At 49.9% G+C, this 25,787-nt stretch overlaps 1 protein-coding gene across 4 annotated transcripts in view; it reads right to left on the bottom strand.

Moving 5' to 3' along the window:
* The window catches only part of ELF4 (E74 like ETS transcription factor 4), a 37,876-nt gene extending 12,829 nt beyond the window's left edge, over positions 1-25,047 (bottom strand). For 2 of the 4 annotated variants that reach the window (XM_034782371.1, XM_034782375.1), the window contains exons 1-2: positions 24,937-25,047; positions 12,005-12,096 (exon numbers count right to left, since the gene is read on the bottom strand). The gene's annotated coding sequence lies outside the window, so the exon portion shown is untranslated. The remainder of the gene's footprint in view (positions 1-12,004; positions 12,097-24,936) is intronic. The other 2 variants (XM_034782374.1, XM_034782376.1) reach the window with 1 other exon arrangement.
* Between the last annotated feature and the right edge of the window lie 740 nt (positions 25,048-25,787).

Below are 25,787 nucleotides of genomic sequence, written 5' to 3'. Positions count from 1 at the left end.
ATGAACGGACTATAAAGTGGATAGAAAGTTGGCTAGATTGTCGGGCTCAACAGGTAGTGGTCAACGGTACGATGTCTAGTTGGCAGACGGTATCAAGCAAAGTACCCCAGAGGTCAGTCCTGGGGCCAATTTTGTTCAACATCTTTATTAATGATCTGGATGATGGGATGGATTTCACCCTCAGCAAGTTCGCAGATGACACTAAGCTGGGGGGAGAGGTAGATATGCTGGAGGGTAGGTATAGGATCCAGGGTGACCTAGATTGGGCCAAAAGAAATCTGATGAGGTTCAACAAGGACAAGTGCAGAGTCCTGCACTTAGGAAGAAAGAATACCATGCACCGCTACAGGCTGGGGACTGACTGGCTAAGCAGCAGTTCTGCAGAAAAGGACCTGGGATTACAGTGGACGAGAAGCTGGATATGAGTCAGCAGTGTGCCCTTGTTGCCAAGAAGGCCTATGGCATATTGGGCTGTATTAGTAGGAGCATTGCCAGCAGATCGAGGGAAGTAATTATTCCCTTCTATTCGGCACTGGTTAGGCCACGCCTGAAGTTTGCGTCCAGTTTTGGTCCCCCCCACTACAGAAGGGATGTGGACAAATTGGAGAGAGTCTAGCGGAGGGCAACGGACATTATTAGGGGGATGGGGCACATGACTTACGAGGAGAGGCTGAGGTAACTGGGGTTATTTAGTCTCCAGAAGAGAAGAATGAGGGGGGATTTGATAGCAGCCTTCAACTACCTGAAGGGGGTTTCCAAAGAGGATGGAGCTAGGCTGTTCTCAGTGGTGGCAGATGACAGAACAAGAAGCAATGATCTCAAGTTGCAGTACAGGAGGTCTAGGTTGGATATTAGGGTGGTGAAGCACTGGAATGGGTTACCTAGGGAGGTGGTGGAATCTCCATCCTTAGAGGTTTTGACAAAGCCCTAGCTGGGATGTTTTAGTTGGTGTTGGTCCTGCTTTGAGCAGGAGATTGGACTAGATGACCTCCTGAGGTCTCTTCCAACCCTAATATTCTATATTTCTATGAAATAGGGTGATAAGAATTGGAACTTGTTCTGAGCAGCTCATGCAGGGGGCAGTGCATCACAAACCAATCCCAATATTCAGGAAACATGATTTCTTTACCCTAACTGCTTACTACAGTCGTTCGTCTTCCCTCTATTAATCAGTGCTAATTTCCTTGACACTACTGCTGAAGTTATAGCAGAGTCTGCAGGGGAATTGCAGTGCACTCTGCACTCTTAAACCAGACATTTTCATCTCAGGACCAGGCTCCCCCCAGACCCCCTGCAGAGTGCAGGCAGAGAGCAAGGTGCCCCACACCCATTCCCTGAGAGCTGCCAAGGCCAGGGCTCAAACACGCGTGGGTGCCTCTCAATTCAATGCCCACAGGTGCATTCCACTTGTAGGTGCAGCAGTTTGGCACCTCAGGGTACAAATTTTACACTTAGTGACTTTCTCTATCACTTCCCCAAAGGGGCAGTGGGTGCCAGGCAGAGAGAAATCCTTTTGACCAAGATCAATTTGGGGAAGCACTGAGCCCTTGTTTGAGCCCCAGGGGTGTGCAAAAAATGGTAGAAGAACAAGATGATTTTGTAAAATGCTGGTTTTGGAGGGGATATAACACAGGAACCTTTTGTTCAAATAAACCCAAACGTGGATCTTAATCTGCCCCTACCATGAGGCATAACAAATTTCAAGCCAATCCAAGTCAGCATGTGGATTTTAGAGCATGTAGAGCCCACCTTTAAACAGGAAGCCATGCTCAGCCTTAGCAACAGCCCAGCTGGCGCCCTGCTATAACACAAGGGAAGCAGTGTGGCCTAGTGGATAAGGCACCAAATGAGTACACGGTACAGCTGAGTTCTAGTACCAGCTCTACCACCAGCCTGCTAGGTGATCTTGGGCATGTTACTGCACCCCGCTGTGCTTCAGTTTCCCCATCTGTAAAAGGGGGATAAGGATGCTGACCTGCTTTGTAAATCGCTTTGAGATCTACAGATGAAAAGTGCTGTGTCAGAGCAAAGAATTAGTATCTCTTGGCAATGAGAGCAGGGAGCCTTGTTCCTAAGTGCATAGGTTCAATAAAGCTGCTGTTGCTGCTGAGTGCAGCTATTCCCATGTCTGTTCCATGCAGTTGAGGTTGTGCGCTATTGCTTTGATGACAGGCCTGCAGTGTGCGAGGGGGGTTGTGCTAGGAGAGGCTGCCCAGATTGCGGTGGCTGAGCAGAGTGCTTTGTGTTCTGTATTTGCATGTTTGCACTCTCTACTCCCAGGCACAAATAGAAACGTCAGCCTCAAAATAGATTCAATAGGAAACTGAAACCGAAATCCAGCAAACTTGTCACCTTACAGCCTTCTGCAGAGACAGCTCAAAGCTGGAGGGGATAGCTGAGCTAGCAACCATCTCATGCAAAAGGAGGCGACTGGGGGCAGACCTTACCCCCTGCTGCAGCTCTGGGCGAATCCCTGATAAACACAACACAGCAGGACAAATGGCAAAACACATCCGGACTCCATAGAGTAGAAAAAAGCAGTTTTGTGCACCTCTGCCAAGTGCCAAGGCTTACACATCAGCACAACCGTGCCAGCTGCAAAGCAGCCACAGCATTTGAGGGCTGCGTGCTGGGCCTCGACTGGAATGGAATGTTGAACTATTAGAATGGTTAGCCACTAGGTAGCACCATGCATGATACGGTATAGTGCCATGTATCTGAAACCCTCTTATTAGGACATTTGCGTTATCCAAATCCCTTCTGTCCTGCGGCATGCGAGGCATGTGAGACAGCAATACGTGCCCCCTGCAGCCCCTAGATGCATGGTCAGCCAGGGTGGCCCCGTGTGCTGCCCCCGCCCTGAGGGCTGGGTCCACCGCTCCCATTGGCCAGGAACCACGACCAATGGGAGCTGCGGGGGCGGCGCCTGCGGGTGCAAGGGCAGTGCGCGGAGTCTCCCTGGCCACTCTCTCAGCTCCCATTGGTCACCGTTCCCAGCCAATAGGAGTTGCGGAGCCAGCCCTTGGGGTGGGGGCAGCGCGCGGAGCCTCCTTGGCCACCCATGCTTCTAGGGGCTGCAGGGACCTGGTGGCTGCTTCCCAGGAGATGTGGTAAGTGACCCTGGACCCTGCACCCTGAATCCTCTCTCACACCCCAATCCCCTCTCTCACCCCCTCCTACACCCCAAACCCCTCATAACCAGCTCCACCCCAGAGCCCACCCCCCCAGCCAGAGCCCTCACCCCCCCCCCGCACCCTCTCCCGCCTCAGCCCAGAGCCCCTTCCTTCACTCCAAACCCCGCATACTGGCCCCACCCCAGAGTCCACACCCCCAGCTGGAGCTCTCACCCCTCCCCCTCCCGCAAACCAGCCCTCTTCTGAGAGGGAGGGGGATGGAGCGAGAGGGCGCAGGGCCTCAGAGAAGGGGCGGGGCAGGGCTGCAGGGCAGGGGTGTTCGGTTTTGTGCGATTAGAAAGTTGGCAACCCTAGGGGAGAGGTGCAAGGAAGGGAGACATGCAAAGCATACCCTCTGCAGCTAGGGTTGCCAGGTGTCCGGTTTTCAGTCAGAATGCCCGGTCGAAAAGGGACCCTGGCGGATCCAGTCAGCACCACTAACTGAACTGCTAAAAGTCTGGTTGGCGGCGCAGTGGGGCTGAGGCGGCTCCCAGCAGCAGCTGGCATGTCCGGGAATCATGGCCAATGGGAGCTGCAGGGGCGGTGCCTCCACTTAGGGGCTGGACATGCGGGCCACTTCCGGGAGCAATGCGGAGCCAGGGCAGGCAGGCAGGCAGCCTGCCTTAGCCCTGATGGGCCATTGACTGGGAGCCGCCTGAGGTAAGCGCCACCCAGCCGGAGTCTGCACCCCGAATCCCCTGCCCCATGTTGGAATCCCCTCCCGCACCCTAACTCCCTCCCAGACCCCGCACTCCAACCTGCACCCCGACCCTCCTGCCCCAGGTCAGAACCCCCTCCCACCAGGGCTGCCCAGAGGATTCAGGGGGCCTGGGGCAAAGTGGGGGAGCTGCGGCGCTTGTATTCACCCGGCGGTGGTTCGGGTCTTCGGCGGCATTTCGGCAGCGGGGGGCCCTTCAGTCACTCCACGTCTTTGGCAGCACTGAAGGACCCGCCGCCAAAATGCCGCCGAAGACCTGGAGCAACTGAAGGGCCCCCCGCCACCGAAATGCCACCGAAGACCCGGACCGCCGCCGGGCCAGGGCTCGTGGGGCCCCTGTGGGGCCTTGGGCAAATTGCCCCACTTGCCCCCGCCCCTGGGCGGCCCTGCCTCCCACACCCTAACTCCCTCCCAGACGCCACATGCCCATCCGCATCCCAACCCCCTGCCCCAGGTCGGAACACCCTCCCGCACTCTAACTCCCTCCCTGAGCCCACACCCCACACCCCTCCTGCATCCCAACCCCCTGCCCCAGCCCTGAGTTCCCTCCTGCACCCAAACTCCCTCCCAGAGCCTGCACCCCACACCCCCTCCCACACGCCAACCCCCTGCCCGAGCCCTGAACCCACTCCCTCACTCCAAACCCCTTGGTCTCAGCCCAGAGCCCCCTTCTGCACCCCCAACCCTTCAAACCGAGCCCCAGCCCGGAGCCCTCATCCCCTCCTGTACCCTGAACCCCTCATTTCTGGCCCCATCCCAGAGCCCACACTCCCAGCTGGAGCCCTCACCCCCTCCCACACTCCAACCCCCTACCCCAGCCCAGTGAAAGTGAGTGAGGGTGGGAGAGAGTGAGTGACAGAGGGAGGGGCTGGAGTGAGTGGGGGGTGGGGCCTCAGAAGGGGCAGGGCAGAAGATGGGGCAAGTTTTGTGCAATGAGAAAGTTGGCAGCCCTATCTGCAGTGTGGATCTCATCGGGGGGCAAGGAAGGGAGACACATGATACATGCCCTCTGCAGCATGCATTTCATGGCAGAGAGGGAGCAAGGAAGGGATTTGGCTAATGCAGAGGTTCAGGTAACAGAGAGACCCCAGCCAGGACTGCAAGGAGGAGGAGAAGGACAAGCCCCCAGCCAGGGGGAGACCACCCTGCTGCTGAATGGCTCCTCCAGCAGCACAGGGAGCCCTCTGCAGCCCTGCTGTCATGGAAGTGAGTGAGCAGAACTGTGTAACAGTAGAGCTAGAGAGGTTTCCTGTGCTGCTGCAGGATAGATGACACCAGATCCCTGCAGGTACAAGGTGCAGGGAAGCCTGCAGTCCTGATGGGCAGAGCAGAGTCCTGGCCAGGGGTCTTTCCTCTGCCGCACCAGAAGCACAACTTCCCTTTTCACCTTGTGCTGACAGGGATCAGGTGCCACTGGCTCTGCGGGGAGGGAGTCCTCTGCAGTCCTGCTGTCACGGGAATGAATGAGTAGGGTAGAGCAGAGACTCCTAGCCAGGACTGCGGGAAAGGCCACCCTATGGCTGAGTGGCTCCTACTGTCTTGATTAGCAGAACTCCCGATTAGCCAAATAAAATCAGTGTCCCACAGACTATTTGGACACCCGGCAGTGTATCATATACCTTATCTGAGCACAGAACCGCCCTAACTGGCAGTGCATTAAAGTCTCTTAAAGAGGGTACATCTTCAAGTATCTCTCTGGGGTGGAAGCTCTGTAACCAGTCACTATCTGATACATGACATGCATCAAAGGTAAAGGCAGCCTAGCCAGTGCCAGAGAACAGAAACAGAAGGAAAGCAGCAACAAAGGCTGCAGGGTCGCTCTCACCAACATGCCAGAGAACTTCAACTTCAGGAAACTTCAGCTTTGACAGACCTTCACAATGGACAGACTGGAAGCAATATTTTGCAAGATTTCACGTTGAAACCAAACTCCACAAGAACACTGGAGACATCCAGGTATGCTCCGTAAAGTATGTTATGAGGGAGCTGGCAGAGCATTTACCTTTACCAAAGACAGTCACAAAGATGACTGGGAAAGGGTTCTGGTTATGTTTGATGCACACCTTGCGCCTCAGAGAAATGTGGTTTATAAAGGGGCACGTTTTCACCACAGAATTCCACAACTGGGGAATCTGTTGAATCTTTTATCAGAGTTTCACGTGCATTGGCTGAAAACTGTGATTTGAGGCCTGTAAAATATTAAAATATTAAAGATAGATTGGTTATTGGCTTTACAAATTATAGTCGGTCACAGCAGTTACAATTAAATACAGACATAACAGACATTACAATTAAAAACAGACACACAGCTATTCAAATAGCAAAGCAAACTATGAACTTGTGGCAGCAAAACAAACTTGACAAACTAGACAAACCAGAAACTAGCTTAGAAGCAGCAAACAAGCAGCTAGAAGTGCTAGAAGTCATTATCATAAAACCCCTGAGGCAACGAGGGAGAAATTCTGGGCTAACTACAAAGACTTTCAGACTAAATGCACAAAGTGTGAGAAAATTCATAGCCCAAGAGATGTATGTCTAGCCAAAGGTGCAAAATGTCATAAATTCATAAAATATGGACATTTTGCAGCTGTTCCCCATACTAAGGTAGTCAGGAAGATATTGTTCCCGGGCTCTATCGTGTGTGATGACACAGAGCCTACCTGGAGAGTGAAACTAAATATTCATGGAAAGACTATTGACTTTAAAATTGACTCAGGAGCACATGTCACAGTCATCTCAGAAAGGAATTCCAATCACCTTCAACCCCTCCCAGAGCTGAAGTCACCTGACACAGCTCTGACTAGCCCTGGAGATATTCTGAACTGCATGGGCCAGTTCACCACAGAAACAACTTACAAGATAAAAGCTTTACATTCAGAATGCATGTGATCAAAGGATCAAAGACCAACAACCTTCTCAGCCACAGCATGGCAACCAGGATGAAGAACTCAACGGAGTTCTTCAATATTTGATGATATTGGACTTTTGAAATTAGATCCAGTACAAATAACTTTAGGAGACAATGCTGAACCATAGAGTGGACTATTTTTCCAGGTATGTAGAAATAATGTACATGAAATACAAAATATGTTGCAATGGTATAAAAAAACTGAAGCGCACTTTTACTCACTTTAGTATTCCAGAACAACTAGTGACGGTCAATGGAGCACAATTCACTGCAGCAGAATTTGTCATTCCAAATGAAATGTCATTTTGATTGTATTACTAGCAGCCCACATTACCCGCAAGTGAATGGAGCGGCTTAGAGAGCTGTACAGACTGCCAAGAAAATCCTACTTGCTCCATTCCTTGCTCTTCTGATACCAGCTACTGGATATAGTCCAGCACAACTCCTAATGAGGAGACAACTCAGAACTACAGCACTGACTTCGGAAAAAGACCTAGCTGCAAAGTGCCCAGACATGAAGAGAGTAGCCACATCAGCTAACAGGGCAACAAGAGTTTCTGAACACTTTAATAACACGTCACTCAGCAACCTGTCAGGTCTAGAACCTGGTGACCATGTTCGTGTCAAACTAGAAGGAGAAAAAGGATGGACAAGTCCAGCTGTCATAAAGAAAAATAATCACTCAGATTATGTGTGATTGAGACCAACAGTGAAGAGTTCAACAGAAACCATTGACATCTACAGTTTGTTCCTCCTAAAGAACCATCAACAGAGCAAATGCTACAGATGGCGGGTACAGAACAAGAAAAAGAAGACTCAAAGATTTCAAATCGACCAGAGCCAGTCGTTACAACTAATGGACAGACAGAGGACCAAGTTGTTATTCGTTCAGGTCTTGTCATTAGAAAACCCTTACGATTCAGAGACACTTAGACTGTATACGTAAGACTGATACCTCCTGAACTTCAAAGCCAGCGAGAGAGTAAATTTTGAAAATGGCGGGGATGTAGAACTTAAAGGGGAAGATGGAAGGGAATGTTTAACTGTGGCGCTGTGTGTCATATATGTTATCTGAGCAGAAAACAGCCAGAGTAGGCAGTCCATTCAAGTTTCTTAAAGAGAACACGTCTTTATTTCTCTCTCTGGGGTGGAATGTCTGTAACCAGTCCACATCAGGGGGGAGGGATAGCTCAGTGATTTGAGCATTGGCCTGCTAAACCCAGCATTGTGAGTTCAATCCTTGAGGGGGCCACTTAGGGATCTGGGGCAAAATCAGTACTTAGTCCTGCTAGTGAAGGCAGGGGGCTGGATTCAATGACCTTTCAAGGTCCCTTCCAGTTCTAGGAGACAGGATATCTCCATTTATTTATTATCATGACACCAAGCACACCTGTGTAAGCAGGTAAGCCAGTACTCACAGCATGCTCCCTCCAGAGGCCTCCAGCTGTGACATGCTGAGCTTTGTCCCCTTGGGAAAGTCACAAAGCCTAAAGAGCCCCAGGCCCCGCTGTCTGGAGCTCTCACCCCCTATGATGCCCACATGCTTCTCTTAAGAGTCTCTTGCACACACACCTGTTGCACATTATACACCAGTATTACATAAAAACACCGCTACTGCCCCCTGCTCAGCCCTCATGGTGCACGTGCCCTGAGCCCCCTGCACAGCCCTCCGCGCCCTGAGCCCTCTGCTCAGCCCTCGTGGTCGTGGTGCACACGCCCTGAGCCCCCTGCACAGCCCTCGTGGTGCATGTGCCCTGAGCCCCCTGCTCAGCCCTCATGGTGCATGTGCCCTGAGCCCCCTGCACAAGCCCTGAGGCCCCTGCTCAGCCCTCGTGGTGCACGTGCCCTGAGCCCTCTGTTCAGCCCTGGTGGTGCACACGCCCTTAGCCCCCTGCTCGGCCCTCGTGGTGCACGCGCTCTGAGCCCCCTGCACATGCCCTTGTGGTGCGTATGCCCTGAGCCTCCTGCACACACCACTGCCCATTGATATTTTTCTCTATTTTTAATAGATTCCTGATTTTCCGGCTCGCTTTTCCTTTCAGGATCTGTGCCCCACAGCTCCAACACTATGGCTGAGAGGAGCCCGGGAGGAGAGCTGATGCTGTGCAGTGCAGGCTGGCATTGCAGGGGTTCCTCTCCTTTTGGAAATGTAAGTGCAGTCCCCAAGTCTGTGCTGTAGGAGTGTTTAAGGCAACTGCCCCCAGCACTCTGCTGCCTGCACCCCGTGCACCAGATATCACCAGGGCACCCAATACGCAGACCCGAGAGACAACGGCAGGACCTGCCAGACAGGCCTCAGCTATGCTGGTAGGGCCCAAGCTTGGCGTTTGGCACCATTTAATAGAAGTCAAAGCTCTCTGGGCCCAGAGCAGGGAGCAGGGACTACACAGGTCAGGTTCTACCACACTTCCATTCTAAGCCTGCTCTTGCCGGGTCTCCTGGGACACTTCAGGGACTGCAGCTCCTGGGGGTCCCTTGGGAAAGCTGCCATTCATTGACAAGCTGGGGTTTGAGTTCTAGAGCTTAAAAAATGGCAGCGTCTCTTTCTGGGAACGGCTCTACCACAAGGCCTGGAAATGGCTGGGAACAAACTTCACTGACCCTGCAGGGGCCTCACTCAGCACTTCTGGAGCCACTGGTCCTGTCCATGTGAAAACCATTGTCTCTTCCAAACCTCACGTGACCCATGTGCAGCACCTGACTGCAGCTCATTTCTATGGCAGGGCCATTCCTCAGATCGCTCAGTGACATTTCTTGATGTTCTTTAGAAAGCACCAGTAGGGGGTGGCAGTTTTCCATGACCCACACCTCGGGAGCTGTGCCAATCAGAGCTCATGGGTGCGGTTAGAAACACAGGAGTGACACTTGCTCTGTGCTATACCCCATGGAACAACTTCAACAGGGAGAGACCTGCCCCCAAGTGCCCAATTGGGCAAGGGGCTCACCTAGGAGACAGGAGACCTAAGTTACTGTCCCCGCTCTGACTCGGGCAGACTGGGAATTTGAACCTGGGTCTCCCACATCCCAGCATGGCTTGCAGAGGGGCTTGGTGCAGGGGCTGATTCTGTAGGTGTGCCTCCTTGCTACTGGCTGGGGCTCTGCAAGCCAGCTAGGCGGAGGAACCTCTAGTTTGAGGATCCCACCAGGGCTTAAACACTGGGCAGCTCAGTAGCAGCAGAATTTAGGTAGCTTTGTGCATGCCACCAACAGAAACGTAGGTGTCATGGGAATTTACACACCTCTAGGGCAAAGCAGCAGCTGACATGCATTAATGGAGGGAAGGGCTGGAAGCTCCATGGCTGGGTTTAAAAGAAGGTTCACATGAGAGACACTAGAAAATGTACCGTGAAGAGCAATGCTGCCATGGCCACTGGAGAATGGGTTGGATGTCTCCCTAGACAAGGGCTTTTCCAGCTCTAATTTCTGTGATTCTGGGGGCTTGCCCTGACCACCCGTGGGACTGAACTCATCCTTGGGGGGCAGGATGCAAAGTGCCTGGCAGGACATTACATCGCTGCTGCAGATGGGGTCCCAGGGGCCAGGGCCAGCTCCAGGCACCAGCTTGGCAAGCTGGTGCTTGGGGCGGCCACTCCGGACAGGGGCGGCAGGTCCAGCTATTTGGCGGCAATTCGGCGGACAGTCCCTCACTCCCACTAGGAGCGAAGGACCTTCCGCCGAATTGCCGCCGCAGATCGGGATCGGGGTTTTTTTTTTTTTTTTTTTTTTTTTTTTGTGGCTGCTTGGGGCAGCCAAATCCCTGAAGCCGGCCCTGGCAGGGGCTGTGCAGCTGTTTGAGTGCAGCCCTAAGGCATCCAAGCACCAAGCCAACCCATTGCTTCTGTCAGCGGCAAGCATGACCATGTGTGAAGTTCTGTGCCAAGCCTCCAGCTCACAGCACTCACCTATGCCTCAGCTGCAGGACGTCTCCCCTGCTGACCGCACACACGACGGCAAACTCCTTACGATGCTGCGCTGTGTTCCTGTTGGGGAGCCTTCAGACAGGGCTGTGCAGACCAGGCAGGAAGAGGCTCAGAAAGAGGCTCAGCCACAGCCCTTTCCTCCTGCACAGCCTGTGCCTGCAAGCTCCACTTCTTGTGTAGGAGAGGAGGGCCTGTGCAATGAAATCCCCATTTGGGGGGCCAGACTGTCTCTCAGCTGGGAGAGCTCCCAGCAGATCTCACCCCAGAACATGCGGCATGCGTAGGGCCATGGTTACTTTACAGATTGTCAGTGGTAGATGGGCTGGGGGGACGACACGTGGCTGTTTCTCACAGAAACATGTGGCTCTTCCATCCACTGAGTCCTGGATGTAACACAGCAACGAGATCTCTGCATGGGGCACCCTCGCACCCCAAGAATCCTCCCTGCTTTGGGAACAACTCTTCCAGCCTGGGGGTCAAACCCCCTCCCCAGCCTGGGAGAAACCTCCCATCTCAGAGCATAGATTGACCAACCCCAAATTAACTTTGCCACTGTCTGTACCTGAGACATGTGAGGTGTGCATCTAAGGCAGTAGAAAAGCATGCATCTAAAATAATCTGTGCCCCTACAGACTGTACTATACTGCGTACACAGAGTAAGGTTGTGTGTTCAACCTTAACTTTGCTATCTCCTGATTTCTGAGCACCCAGTTGTACAGCCTTAAATCTCATAGTGTGAGATCCTGGCCTCATTGAAGTCAATGGAAACCCCCCATGGATTTCCAAAAGGTCAGGAATTCACCTAGAGATTTTAAGGCCAGAAGGGCCCATTATGATCATCTAGTCAGACTTGTCTATCACAGGATAGAGAAGTACACCAAGGGATTCCCGCAACAAGCCCCTCACGTTGGGTTGAACTAGAGCAGAGCTTTCAGAAAGAGACACTCAGGCTTGATGACAAGACTTCAAGTGATAGAAGATCTATCACATCTTTAGATGAGTTGTTCCAGTGGTTGATTACTCTTATTGTTAAACATTTGCTGTGCCCCATTCTAGTCTGAATCTGACTAGCTTCAGTTTGCAGCCACTGGATCTTATTCTGCCTTTGTCTGCTACATTAAAGAATCCTCTGCTCTCAGAGATCTCCTCCATATTTTCCATATTTAGATACTTATGGATCAGGATCAATGTCAGGCTAACTCATCTGTAGTTACCCAGATCATCCCATTTACCCTGTTTACATACAGGCATGACATTAACTTTTTTCCAGTCTTCTGGCACTTACCAATATTCCAAGAATTGTTAAATATCACTATCGATGTCTCAGATGCTCCTTTGCCAATTCTTTTAAAACTCTTGAGTGTAAGTTATCTGATCCTGCAGATTTAAAAATGTTTTAAGTTCAGTAGTTGATGTTTAACATCCTGCCTAGTTGCAATTGGAATGGAAAGTATTTCATTGTCACTGTAAGGTGTACATCATCTTGCTTCTTTCTATAGACAGAACTATTTATTGAACTCTTCTGCCTTTTCTGCACCATTAGTGACAATTTTAATGGCCTTGTCCAGTAACAGTTCTATAGCATTTCTTAGGTTTCTTTTGTTCCTGGTGGATTCCAGAAATTCTTTCTTATTGTCCTTCAACCCACTGGCTGTAGATTTTTCATTGATTCCTTTGGTGTTCTTTGTCAATTGTCTGCATTTTCTAACTGCTGATTTGTACATTTGCTATCAGAGTCCTCATTTTTCCATTTGTTGTATTTTATTTGTATTTGTTATTGTTGCTTTCACTTTCTTTCTTAATGAGGACTTTTTTTAATGGAAGAGGCTTTACGTAATAGCAGAATTGTGATCTTTTTGGGCATCTAAAAATTGTTTTATACAATTCCTAATTATAATTCATATTGTTTTGTCTAATTTTTTCCCTCACATTTGAGTGACAAGGCCAACCTTGGTAAACCTCCTGGACTTAGGTCCTATTTACATTTTGATATGAATCATGTATTTTAAAGTGATCCTTGGTCAGTTTTGACCACTTTGTTTATTTTTCCTATCTGTTTCCCACATCACACCTAATCTTTTACCTTTCCTGGTCTTCCCTACCTCGCCTTTTTCCCCTCTCCCTCATGTCCCTGGGATGGAGAGAGGGAACCCAGATATACCATGCCTAGACATGGAGCTAACAATGGCCCAAGCAAGGACATAATTCAGGCACTTGAGAAAGCAATCTTTGACCTAAACACTCCTTCTGGCTAATATTATAAATTGTGTTTCCTGGACCATCTAAGGGGTGAATCACCTGATAAAAAGAAAAAGAATTATCACCCACCTAAAGACACTGAAAGCAGATATTATCATCCTCCAAGAAATCCACTTTAATGACTGGGAGGCAGAGAAATTTAAGAGCGGGTGGATGGGGGTAGCAGTGTTTAACAATTTCTCCTCTGCAGCCAAAGGTGTGGCAATATTGTTTCACAAAAGACTCACTGTACAAATTCTATATGTAAACAAAGATGAAGAAGGTAGATTTTTGCTGATGAGAGCTAAGATCTCTGATGCTGTGTATGCCCTGATTAATACAGAAGGACCCAATAAAGAGGATCCAAATTCTTTAAAACAAGTTTTTGCCAAATTAATTAATATCCCACTAGAATCACTCATCATAGCAGGAGATTTTAATAAGATGTTGGACCATTTTTTAGACAAGTGAGGCAGACTCTAGCATACACAATCCCATGCTAGAAACATACAAGATACATTGTTCAATTAGGGTTTAAAAATGTATAGCTGTTGCAGAACCCTGCAACAAAGGCTTTTACTGGTTTTCCTTCCTACATTCCACATATTCATTAATAGATTTCTTCCTGATTTCTATGAATCTGGTGGACTCAGTACTTAATAATTAAATCAAGTGTATCATGGTTTCTGATCATGCAACAATTATAATAAATTTTTCCACTGCCAAGACAAATTGGACTTGTAAAAGCTGGAGACTGAACTCCTTTCTTTTGAAAGATAAACATTTGTGTATGATGGAACACCCCTGTATTCACATCCTCCTCACTATTGTAATAATCTTTGTACAAAGTATGCCTTGTAAGGTATCATTTGAAAACTGATAATTTGCTGGATGTATTGTCCTGGTAAAACATATGTGGCAACATTGTATGTGAAGTTATCAGATTCCCCTGCATGATGTTATTAACACATGTTCCAAATCCCACAGCCCTGCCCAAACACAAGTCGGCAAACAGGTCTGCCCTAAAGAAAGGAAGGTGTGCTTGCCTTAATTTGCATTTATGCAGTAAGCAGAGACTTCAAGCAGGAAGGGAAGACAAAGGCAGCTCAAACAGGTGAAGAAGAAACAGCAGGGAACATCTTTCCACATACATTCTTTGCCTCCTGGATCTCATCTGGAAATGTTTTTCAAGAGGGGGACTGAAACTATAAAAAGGAGGGACAAACATCCCAAGGCACCCCTCTTTCTCTCCCCACCTATTGCATTCCCTGCACTTCAAGAGACAAAGGAAGCAGCTCTTGGACTCTGGGGGAAGGGTCCTGACCTACAGAGTTTGGTCAGTAAGACTGTTGAAAGCATGTGGTGAGAAACCTTTGCTTTGAATTTCATGTAGTTTGTTAAGTTAGGCATGAGTGTTTTATCTTTATTTTTCTTGTAATCATTTAAGAACATAAGAACAACCATACTGGGTCAGTCCAAAGGTCCATCTAGCTCAGTATCCTGTCTTCCGACAGTGGCCAATGCCAGGTGCCCCAGAGGGAATGAACAGAACAGGTAATCATCAAATGATCCATTCCCTGTTGCTCATTCCCAGCTTCTGGCAAACAGAGCCTAGGGACACCATCCCTGCCCATCCTGGCTAATAGCCATTGATGGACCTATCCTCCGTGAATTTATCTAGTTCTTTTTTGAACCCTGTTATAGTCTTCGCTTTCACAACATCCTCTGGCAAAGAGTTCCACAGGTTGACTGTGCATTGTGTGAAGAAATACTTCCTTTTGTTTGTTTTAAACTTGCTGCCTATTAATTTCATTTGGTGACCCGTATTTCTTGTGTTATGAGAAGGAGTAAATAACACTTCCTTATTTACTTTCTCCAGGCTAGTCATGATTTTGTAGACCTCAATCATATCCCCCCTTACTCATCTCTTTTCCAAGCTGAACAGTCCCAGTTTTATTAATCTCTCCTCATATGAAAGCTGTTCCATGCCCCTAATAATTTTGTTGCCTTTTTCTAAACCTTTTCCAATTCCAGTATATTTTTTATAAGATGGGGCGACCACATCTGCATGCAGTCTTCAAGATCTGGGTGTACCATGGATTTATAGGTGTATCATGGATTTATTTCTGGCTTTTATGTCTCATTACTTGTACTCACTTGAAATCTCTCTTTGTAGTTGATAAATTTGTTTTACTGTTTTGTCTAATCCAGTGTGTTCAAGCTGAAGTGTCTGGGTAACTCCATTTGGGGTAACAAGTTGTGTGCATATTATTCCCTTAAAGGAATAATGGACTTAACATGTTTGTACTGTCCAGGAGAGGGCTGGGCAGTACAGGACATATATTTATGGGGGGAAGATCTGGGACTGGGGATGTGTTGGGGTCACCCTGCAGCATAACCCAGGCTGATAAGAGCCAAGGTTTGGCTGTCTGGATGCCGCACACACACAGACATGGCTAGGAGTGACTTACATGCTGGAGACTGTTTGTGAGCAGTCCAGGTTGGAGGCTTCAGCAGCAAGGCATGGTAAATGGCACTCCAGGTGAGAGGGCAGGGGTGACACAGCTATTCCTTAATCTGGATTGTCACACCCACTAACAGCTTTTATTAGGGGCAGGACCGCTGCCTACTCATCTGACAGGAAGAGGGCTAGCCAGCCAGGCTAACCAACAACTCCAGCTCTGGTTTTAGAATGTGCAAACTGCCCCACCCAAGGAAATCTTAAACAATTCACCTTTGGCAGCAAGGAAATAGATCGACTTCAGCACAAGCCGAATTTGCTCTTGTTAGACTCACACAAACATACTGGGAGTCCGGGGAGAGAGCAGGGAGTTTTCTCATATACAGATTACAAGTGAGAGGTCAAAGGACACAAATAGTATGACTCAAAATCAGCACCAGGGCAGGTTACTACTAATCAAAAAAAAGATCAGTGATCAGTTTTTGAAATTCTACCAGGCTCTTTACTGTAATGATTCACCACCTGACCCAGAAGAACTGAATACTTGTGTTAAAACTGTTATACTCCCACAAACCTCAGAAGAGGAGTAGGCCAGACTAGCCTCTCCCTTGCAATCAAAGGAAATAATTAAGGCCATGGAGTTAATGAGTCTGAGCAAGACCCTCAGCCCTTGTGTCCTACCAACAGAATTCTATCAAAGTCTAAGAAATGCTAGCTCCTAAGCTATTCTATATGGTCAAAGATGTGCAAAAAGAAAGGTATGGTGCTGCTTTCTGTGAGGGAAGCCCTAATTAGCACTACTTAAAGAAAGTAACAATGTGGGAAAGTGTAATAGCTACAGATCCATCTCTCTAATCAGTACCTATACAAAAATGCTTTCACAAATACCTGTATTGGCTAAGAGACTTGAAAAAGTAATGAATGATGTGGTTCACCCCAATCAAGTGGGATTTATTTTAAAAAGGCCTGGTTTAGGTAACAAACATCAGTTGATTAACGTTATGGCATTCCACCGGCATTCTAGAAATTCCCACCCAATCATTTAACTCCATGCAGAGAAAGCCTTTGACAGAGTGAAGTGACAATACCTGTTGCTTACCCTGGATAAATTTGGGATGGTGAAATTCTTTATTTCCTGGATAAAGCTGTTATATTCCAATCCCAACTCTTGTACTCAAATAAATAGCATAGCGCCCCCCCCGCCCTGCCACCACCTTGATCTGTTTCAGGGAACCAGATATGGATGCCCCCTCTTCCCCTCCTTTTCAATTTAGCATTAGAATCACTTGCAGTACTAGTTAGGGAATGACAAGGGATCAAATAAGGGTCTCAGGAGACAAAAATCCTTCTATATGCAGACGACATCTGGATCAATCTATTCCAAATATCCTAAAAACAATAGATAACTGGAAAATTCTCTGGTTACCAGATCACTTGGGATAAATTGAAAGCAATGAAGATCGCATTGGATTTAGTTGGAAGTGGATCTCCTATAGGGACATTTAGGTGGCAACAGACAAACATCAGCTATCTTGGCATCTGTTCCCTAAGGAAATTAAAAACATAGTCCAGGTTAATCTAGCCCCATTAATCATGCAATTAGCAAATGATTTCAACAGGTGGCAGGTACTGCATCTCCCCTTTTGAGGACAAACCAACATCATTACAATGAATGGCCTGCCCAGGATCCTTGTGATTCTGACCTCCCTCCATAGCCATATTCCTTCCTTTTATTTTACCAAAATCCACACCAGTTCCAGGCCCTTCTTTATGGGGTGCTGGCAACAAGCCCAGAATTTCCTTACACAGATTACAGCTCCCTGTCAATACAGGTGGGTTCAGATTTCCCAACTTTGCACTTCAACATCAGGCAATAATTCTTATCCAAGCAGCACAGCACCTCATTCCCTCGTGCTGTGGAGCCCCTGATGGTCTCCAGCTGGAAAATTAGTTGGTCACTCCTTAACCCCTTTCCAGTGCACTGCACTAGGATTATGACCGATTCCCTAAAGAGCAACTATTACCAACCAGATTACAGCAGCCAGAAACACTTGGTGTACGATGTCTGCTGAAGTTAAAGTTCACCCCCTTCTACACACCAAGGCCTCTATCAGGGGTAACTCAAAACTCTGCCTAGCAGGCAACCCCATCATTCAACCAGATTGGATTAGGAAAGGGATTTTGACCATCAGCCAATTTATAGAAAATGATACCTCCCTCCCTCCCTTTGACAATATGAATGGCAATACATCCATCCAATCTCCCATTTGTTTGGCCCCCATCCCTACACTACCCCTGAGCCACCTGAACGGCTTTCATTTCTCCAAATATTGTCCATATTGCCAAGTTCTACGGCAGGGGTAGGCAACCTATGGCACACATGCCGAAGGTGGCACACAAGCTGATTTTCAGAGGCACTCACACTGCCTGGGTCCTGGCCACCAGTCTGGGGGGCTCTGCATTTTAATTTAATTTTAAATGAAGCTTCTTAAACATTTTAAAAACCTTATTTACTTTACATAGAACAATAGTTTAGTTATATATTATAGACTTATAGAAAGAGACCTTCTAAAAACGTTTAAATGTATTACTGGCACGTGAAACCTTAAATCAGAGTGAATAAATGAAGACTCAGCACACCACTTCTGAAAGGTTGCCGACCCCTGTCCTATGGTAACACTATGTATAAACTTGGCCAGCAAATCTGAATTAAACACAGATTCTCTAAAAAATAAATGGGAGGAGCAACGAGGCCAATTGTTCTTTCCTAATCAACGGAAACAAATTTTAGCCAATGCTCTGACCTATTCCTTGGCTCTCTGTTTAAGCTTAATCCAGCACAAAATCATATGGAGGCTGCATTGCACCCATCTCTGACTGTTCAAAACCAGTGCCACTAAGCCAGGCAAATGTTGGTGCTGGGTCAGCAGGTGCTAACGTATCCCATATGTTCTGGGAATGCTCCTGCATCTGTATGTTTTGGGCAGAAATTAATTGCAGTTAATTTTTTCCTATCAAATAAAATTGCCTTATAAGCTAAACTTGTTATTTTAAATCTAATGGATGTTAATAGGAAGCTGAATAAATCTGAAAAACTTTGGCTAAAAATTGCTAATGGACTAGTACTACAAAAATAGAAATCCAAAAAGCAACCAACAATTGAGGACTGGATCATGGCCTAAGATGGGAAGCATCATATACCGTAACAGAAATACCCAAGAAAAATTCTCAGAGTCATGGGATGCTTCCCTGGAAGTATCTGAATGACCTTATTAAATGCATGCCACCCCCCTCGCTTCACCCTCCTCTCTGTCCACTTCCTTTCCTCCTCGGTTCTATCTCCCTCTGAATGTTGCTTCTATTTTTTATCTTAATTTAATAATTGTTCTTTAATTAGCTGGATTTTTATAAACAAATTTTGTGCATGTGCAATACAAATAACTGATTTATATTTTAACCTTTCATATTACAGATATAATTAACTGTTTCAAATATAGCTAAGGTTAGTTAGCAAATGGTTAATATATTATGAGACATTTCTGTATAGTTTATCTTTGAGGTTTATATATATATATATTTTTAAATTGAATAAAAAGTTAATAGAAAATGTTTTTCCTCCCACACTCAATTTTGCTTCCAGCATTTGAAAACTGGCTCTTTTCAAAGATCCAATATATATATATTGCCTTAACACAGTTCTTTGCATTTGATTTCTTAGGTTTCAGAAGGAAGAATCCAGTCTCCAGTCCCAGGACTGAGCCCTAGGGAAACACGCAGACATCAACAGAGTGTCCACACTAGCCTTTACCAACATGTTACCTGCCTCAACTTAACTGGCAAATGCCTAACCAGAGGTAGAAAAGGCCAGTGTAGACAAACCTTGGGAACTTGGGGGCTCTGCTCTGTTCTATTCAGTACAGACACTCCATCTCTCTGAGCACCAGCCAAGAGTGCATTGCATCCCATGACTGGCATCTGCCATGTGTGGTTCTCTTAAAGGAGAAGTTGGGGGCAGAGGTTAATATATTTTGTGTACTCTGTGCCATGTCGCCAATCCCAAGTGATCAAACATCAAGAATCAGGCCCCAAAAACTCATGAGCCTGTCTTTAAAATAATAAACGTTGCGTATTTCTCTTTGCCTTCTGATATGTGAGCTTCAGGCTGCTCTTGGGTCACGGTTTCCAGCTTTTCTCTGCAATCACCAGGACTAGAAACTGACTTTCTAATGCAAGCTGAGATTTTTAGTTTCACCTGAACCCAGGAGCTGGGACTTTAAAAAAAACATTGCGTGTTCCTGCCTGTGCTATGTGTTTATATTACCCAATGCCAGAGCCCCGCAGAGCAGCTCACCTTTGGCAGGAAAGGTGCTGAGGTGAGGGTTGTGGGGATTCTTAAGGTTGCCACAAAAGCGTCCCTGTTTTTGATCTGGAAAATGTGGTCACCTTAGCCAAGATGTGAATGACAGCACTAAGGTAGAGGAGGACCAGCTCTAAGGGACAGGGGAGAGGAGGGCAGCCAGTGTGTGCTGTCAGAAGAACCTTGCTCTAAGCACGGTTCTAGCTAGGCTATTTACAGAAGGTCAGGCAGCCACGTGTTTTTCCTCACCGATGGGGCTGGTTTCGGGTTTGCATTTTGTGGTAGAAGAGGAGCATGGTCGGTTTCATTTCTCTTTATGGTCACTTGGAGCCAGACTTTCACAAGAGCTCAGCTTGGCTGCCCACGGGTGCTGAGCTCTTCTGCCTTGAGACTTTCTGGCCTAGCACAATGCTGCGGCATCTGGGCTGCGAGCCCCATAAAGGGAGATATTTTCCCCTAAACACAGAGCTGTGTGCACCGCTGTCGCTGAAAATCAGCAGCCCAGCTATTTCTATTGCTCACAGGCTCCACCTTGGGGGCTTCGCCTGCCTGGCTGCAACCCCAGAGGCGGCAAGTTTCACAGCAGCCAGAGGGAGGGATGCATCCGCGGTGGCAGGTTGAGAGTGTCTGGATGCTGGTGCATGGCCATATGGGGCAGGGGCATGTCAAGGTGTTAGTAAATGCACCGTATGCGGGCAGTCTGGGCATGTGCTCTGTGACTCCCTCACACACCCCAGAGAATATCCAGGGGGCAGAGGGCCCAGCTACCACTGATTAACAGAATTCCAATTAGGGTTCCAGAAGAATTACAAGGGGTGCACAAGAGACTATTCAGTGAGTCTGCTACCCTGCTACCCTAAAGCCCCTGCCTGCTCTGGCACCATAACGGGGCCTTTGAGGTAGCAGTTCTCGCCCTCCCACTCAGGAGAGCCCAGGCATAAGGGACTCCTCAGCGAGCATGTGACTGGCAGCTGGTCTCTACACTGCCCCCTTCTACTCCCAGGAACCGTGGACCAGCCTGAGCACAAGGTAGAGCCGCTCGGAGGCTGAGCAAGCCCTGGCTGCCCAAGAACAGAGGCAGCCCAAAGGTGGCTTGGGCAGCCAAGGAGCCTGCAGAAGGACCGGCTCAGGGGCTGCATGTGGCACATGGGGATTCCCAGCTCACTCTAGGGATGTGCAGGCAGTATTGCCTTCCATTGCTCCTGACCTGTCACTGCTCCAGCCACCCAGTGCGTTTGAGCGAAGTGGAGAGCGCCTCCTGGTGGCATTTAACATCAGTGCAGTGTGGAGCTCCTTGCCCTCCCTCTTTTCCCCCTCCCTGCTACTCTGCACAAACCTGATCGGCTGTGAGGGCAGTGCCAGCCAACCCCGCAGAATTAACTCTGACCCGTGGGGGGTGGCGCCGAGGAGCAGACTGGGTGGGACGGGGAAGGGTTGAAAGAGGAGACACAGGAACTGGAGGGAAAGAAGCTGGCGCCCTGAGCAAGGGCAGGAAGGGAGCTGCTGGCAAACGGGGACTTTCATAAACTCATCCTGGAGATGAGGGATTGTAACCGACCGACCATCCTGAACTCCGCCCACCCAGCAGCACCTGGCTTGGACTGACCCGGGACGGGAGGCATTTGCATTGGTGCGGGGCAGAGAGTCCATGTGTGTCTAGCTGGGGGCAAGGGAGTCTGTGTAACCTTTCTAGAGATCCTGACCTGGCTCTGCTCCTGGCATGACCTGGGTTAGATAAAAGGGTGGTGCTATTGTTAAGGGCGGTGCTTGTTCCCAGGGCTACCACTGCCCCCCTAGGGGGGAGGGCTGGGGTTTGGGCAGAGGTGCATGGCTAAGAGCTGGGACCCCATGGAAAGGCTGCTAGGCCTGGGAGTCCCATTCGGAGGGATACTGTGTTCCCACAACAGAGCGGCTTGTGAGACGGCCTAGAAGGGGAGATGCTCTCAGAGTAACAGACTCTCAGATCTCCAGGGAGCTGCAGGCCAACCTAACAGCAGAGACTGGCTCCTCTTGCGGCCAAGTTATGGTGACGGAGTGTGTGTGGACAGGAGCAGCCACCTCACATACAACACAGAGGAAATCCTGAGTGGGACGGACCTGCTGGCGTTCCAGCTGCTTTGTGCTGCCGGAGTGCACCTGGGAACTGGGCCCCTGCCATAAGAGCTGAGTGCCTAGATTGGCAGCTGATGTGGATGGCTGGGCTCATGGACAGCTTAGGCCATACCATCGGCAAAGGTCCATGCACAGAGGGGAGCGACTGCATGTTGTGGTCTGCGCCGAGCGCAACAGCAAACCTCAGAGCCGGGCTGTAAGAAAGCCCCTGCCCCATGCAGTCAGAGTGAGCAAGCTCAGCCAAGACGCTGGTGCTAGTGGCCACGTTTGGTGGGGGATTTGGAGTAGCTGTACACTCGGTATGGCACTGTGGACACAGCACACTGCTATACCGGCAGGGGCGGCTCTGAGACCCAGGGCAATGAACTCTCAGCTACTTTGCTGAGCACAAGCGAAGGCTCCTCCCACTCCGCCCCTTATTCTGCTGCACCGGGGCTCGGAGCAGTGTTGAGCTGGGAGTTTGCTGCTGCAGGACCGTTGCCTCACGTCACAGCTGTGGGATTTCAGACAGACAGTGCTAACGAAGGAGGAATTGATCACGCACTCAGCGCTGCCAGCACTGCCTCACATGGGCTGGACTCGACCACACAGGAAAAGGAACGATTCCAATCGGGCAGCAGCTCCGCTGCCTCCAAACAGCAGAGCCAAGCCAATGTCTCCATCCTAGAGCCAGGAGTTCGGAGCCCAGCTCCTGGACGGATGGCGAGGAGTGAGCAGGGACTGGCCCTGTGTTCTGCCCTCCATAGCCAGCATTAGGGGAATGGAGGAAGCAGGATAGTGGTGACCCTGCGACTGTGATGGGGACACTCCAGGCAATTGCTGTGTGTTAGCAGCGGGCGGTGGCTGAGACAGCGCCTAAGGCCGAGGAGTGGGAAGAGCATACCATGCCTGGCTGGGGAGGGTGTTCCCATTGTGCTCTGCGGGGAATGTGGAGTCCTTACAGACAGCGCCTCCCCCTGGGGAGAGGGTCACAGAGTGAGAGTGAAGGAGCAGGCTGGGGAGCAGCCAGCCCTGTTTAGAGATGAGCCCAGCAGGCAGGTGCTGGGAATCAGCCCCCGCAGCAGGACAGCATTGGGATAGTTCAGTCCAAAGCAGGCTGTGAAGAGCTACAAAACGGTCTCACAAAACTGGGTGACTGGGCAACCAAATGGCAGGTGAAATTCAGTGTTGATAAATGCAAAGTAATGGCCATTGAAAAACACAATCCCAACTATACATCTAAAATGATGGGGTCTAAATTAGCTGTTACCACTCAAGAAAGATCTTGGAGTTATTGTGGGTAGTTCTCTGAAAACATTTACTCAATGTGCAGCAGCAGTCAAAAACAAACAGAATGTTGGGAATCATTAGGAAAGAGATAGATAATAATACAGCAAATATAGTGCCACTATATAATGCCATGGGAGTGGGGGGCTGTACGAGGCAGAGTGTTAATCATGGTGGGGGGTTGGGGAGCTGCACGGGACACAGTGTTAATGGGGGTGGAGGGGAGCCATCTACTCTAGGGCTCCTATCCGTGCTGGCAGCAGTAGGCTGCTGTCAGGAACCCCTCCCTGCTCAAACCACAGCAAGGCATGAGTGATGCGAGCTGCTGTAGGGGGCTGGGTGCAAGATGTTGACACTGCCTGGAAGCCATTACTAGGAGGTACCTGCCTTTGTTATGATCGGGCCTTTCCAGGGGCTGGCTGGAGGGAGTCCTTCTTGCTATCAGATGGAGGAGAAGGCTCGTGTGCAGCAAAACTGCTGTTGCTGCTCCCATCCAAGAATTTCTGGCTAAGAAGGCTCTGGAGCCAGAACCACTCTGCCCTTGAGTGATGGCTCCTACCCTCCCAGCTGCTCATGAGCTCCAGGCTGGGCTCAAAGCTAGGCCCGGTGCAGCTAGGGTGACCAGATGTCCTGATTTTATAGGGCAGTCCCGATTTTTGGGTCTTTTTCTTATATAGACTCCAATTACCCCCCACCCCTTGTCCCAATTTTTCACATTTGCTATCTGGTCGCCCTAGGTGCAGCCCCAAACTCAGTTCTGAAAGCAGTTGCGTCCAGTGCCCGGGACCGGAACAGCTGGTGCTGGGCTGGGCTGCTGTGCAGTTGGTCAGTGAAGGCTGGGGCCATGTTCGCTGGGAGGGTGTTCAGCAGCCCCTCAAACAAACAAGGGACCCTAGCAATGCCAAGAACAGCTGCAACAAGCCACTCCCTTAGACAACAATGGCAGGGCCCTGCCCGGGCAGCCCCAGCCCAAGCCCTGCTGGGCCCAAACAACTGAGTGCATACAGCCCTCACTGGGCTCTGAGGGGCAGCAACACGGCGCTCGGTTCCCATACAACTGCACCAGGAGGAGAGGCTGAGGCAGGCCTTGGCCAGTCTCGTTCATCCTCTACCCCTCTCCAGAGCCGGCTCACTGCCTGGGGAAGGGACTCCCCCATCTCCCAAGTACAAGGTGAACGGCCCTCCCGCCTGGGGCGCTGATTACAGTGACTGACTCAATGTATTGTCAAACATTAACCCACAGGAGGGGCAGGCTGGGTGCTCCAGCCAAGGAGTGTCCCTGTGAACATACAGGCCAGCTAGTGAGGCTGCAGCATGTGTGGTGGGGAGCACAGGTGAGCATAGGGGTGGGGGAGCAAGGCTGGCAGGTTCCTGGGGGGTGAGGAGGGAGTATGCTCGTACCCCTGGGTGTAGGGAGTGAGACTAGGACAGTGAACCCAGGTGTGTGGCTGTCCTGGGGGGAGGTGGCCTGCTCTGAGGTGAGTTTCCTCGGGGCTGGAGATGGGTGAGGACCCACATGCTAATGTTCCGAGTGCCAGAGGCTGCAGGGCAGGTTGTGTCACTTCCTGGTTAATAGCAGGCTCTGCCCCAGGCAGGGCACATGAGCAAAGGATCCCAGCCACATTTGCTATACTTGGCCAAGTGCCCCCAAGAAAGTCCTGCTGGCCGCCCACGCTCCCAGCCTGTCCCCACCTCAGCACCTGCCCCCATGGCACCCTTCACACCCAGCAAGGTCTCAGTGGAGCAAATCCCGCCCACCTAGCACTGTCTCCCAGCCATGTACCTGAGGGCACGCGGCCATGCTCCTGTGCGTGGTCCCTGGAGCCCCAGAAGCTGTGCAGGAAGCGAGGGCTTCCCTGAGCAATCTTGTCCGAGCAGGATGGGGAAGTGGTGACATTCAAAAAGGAGAAGTACAACTTGGGCTTGTGCAAGTGAGTCAGCGAGCCGGGCGTGTCCCCGGGGCCCGCCTCTGGCTCCCCTCGCCAATGACAAGCGCTGCAGACATGCAAATACCAGGTGAGCCGGATGACTGTAATCCACAGCGAGGGAAGGAGAGTGCGATGGGGAAGCAGCCCTAGTCACCCAGCTGCAGCTATCATCATGGCCAAGAGCTAGTGCCCTTAAGCTGCAAACTGAGTGAGGGGGACCAAGTGTGCAAAACAGAGGGATGGGGGACTCAGCATGCACAGTGAGTGAGAGGGCAGAATGTGCACAATGCACCCGGCCCCCTCACAGAATCTCTGCACACAGCAGCACAAAACCCAGGGCTAAAGCAGAGCTCCAGCCAAGTCAGAGCTGGAGGCCAGAACTCTGAGCTACACTCTGCACATGCTGCAGGGCCCTGTCCTCTTGAAGCAGGAATGTGCCCAGGTGTGCCCCTAGGGTGTGATTAGAGGGCAGACCCTTTCTTCACATCACTAACATCTCCACCTGCCTGGGTTCAACTCCATCCCAGTGTGACTCTGACTAGTTCTCGGAGGCTTCCATGCTGCTGTAGTAGGGGCCATGACATCTCACGGGCCCCATGGAGGTTGCAGGGAGATGCTAACGTGGCTGGGGCAAAGGAGACAGCCTTGTTGGATCCCACCAGTGAGAGCCCTAAAGCTGCTGCCCAGCTTGATCCCCTGGGGTTGT

The sequence above is a fragment of the Trachemys scripta genome, chromosome 9 (genome assembly GCF_013100865.1).
Source record: "Trachemys scripta elegans isolate TJP31775 chromosome 9, CAS_Tse_1.0, whole genome shotgun sequence".
Lineage (NCBI taxonomy): Eukaryota > Metazoa > Chordata > Testudines > Emydidae > Trachemys > Trachemys scripta.
Note: the sequence above shows the minus strand (reverse complement) of the source record. Positions and strands in the feature narration are given on the sequence as shown.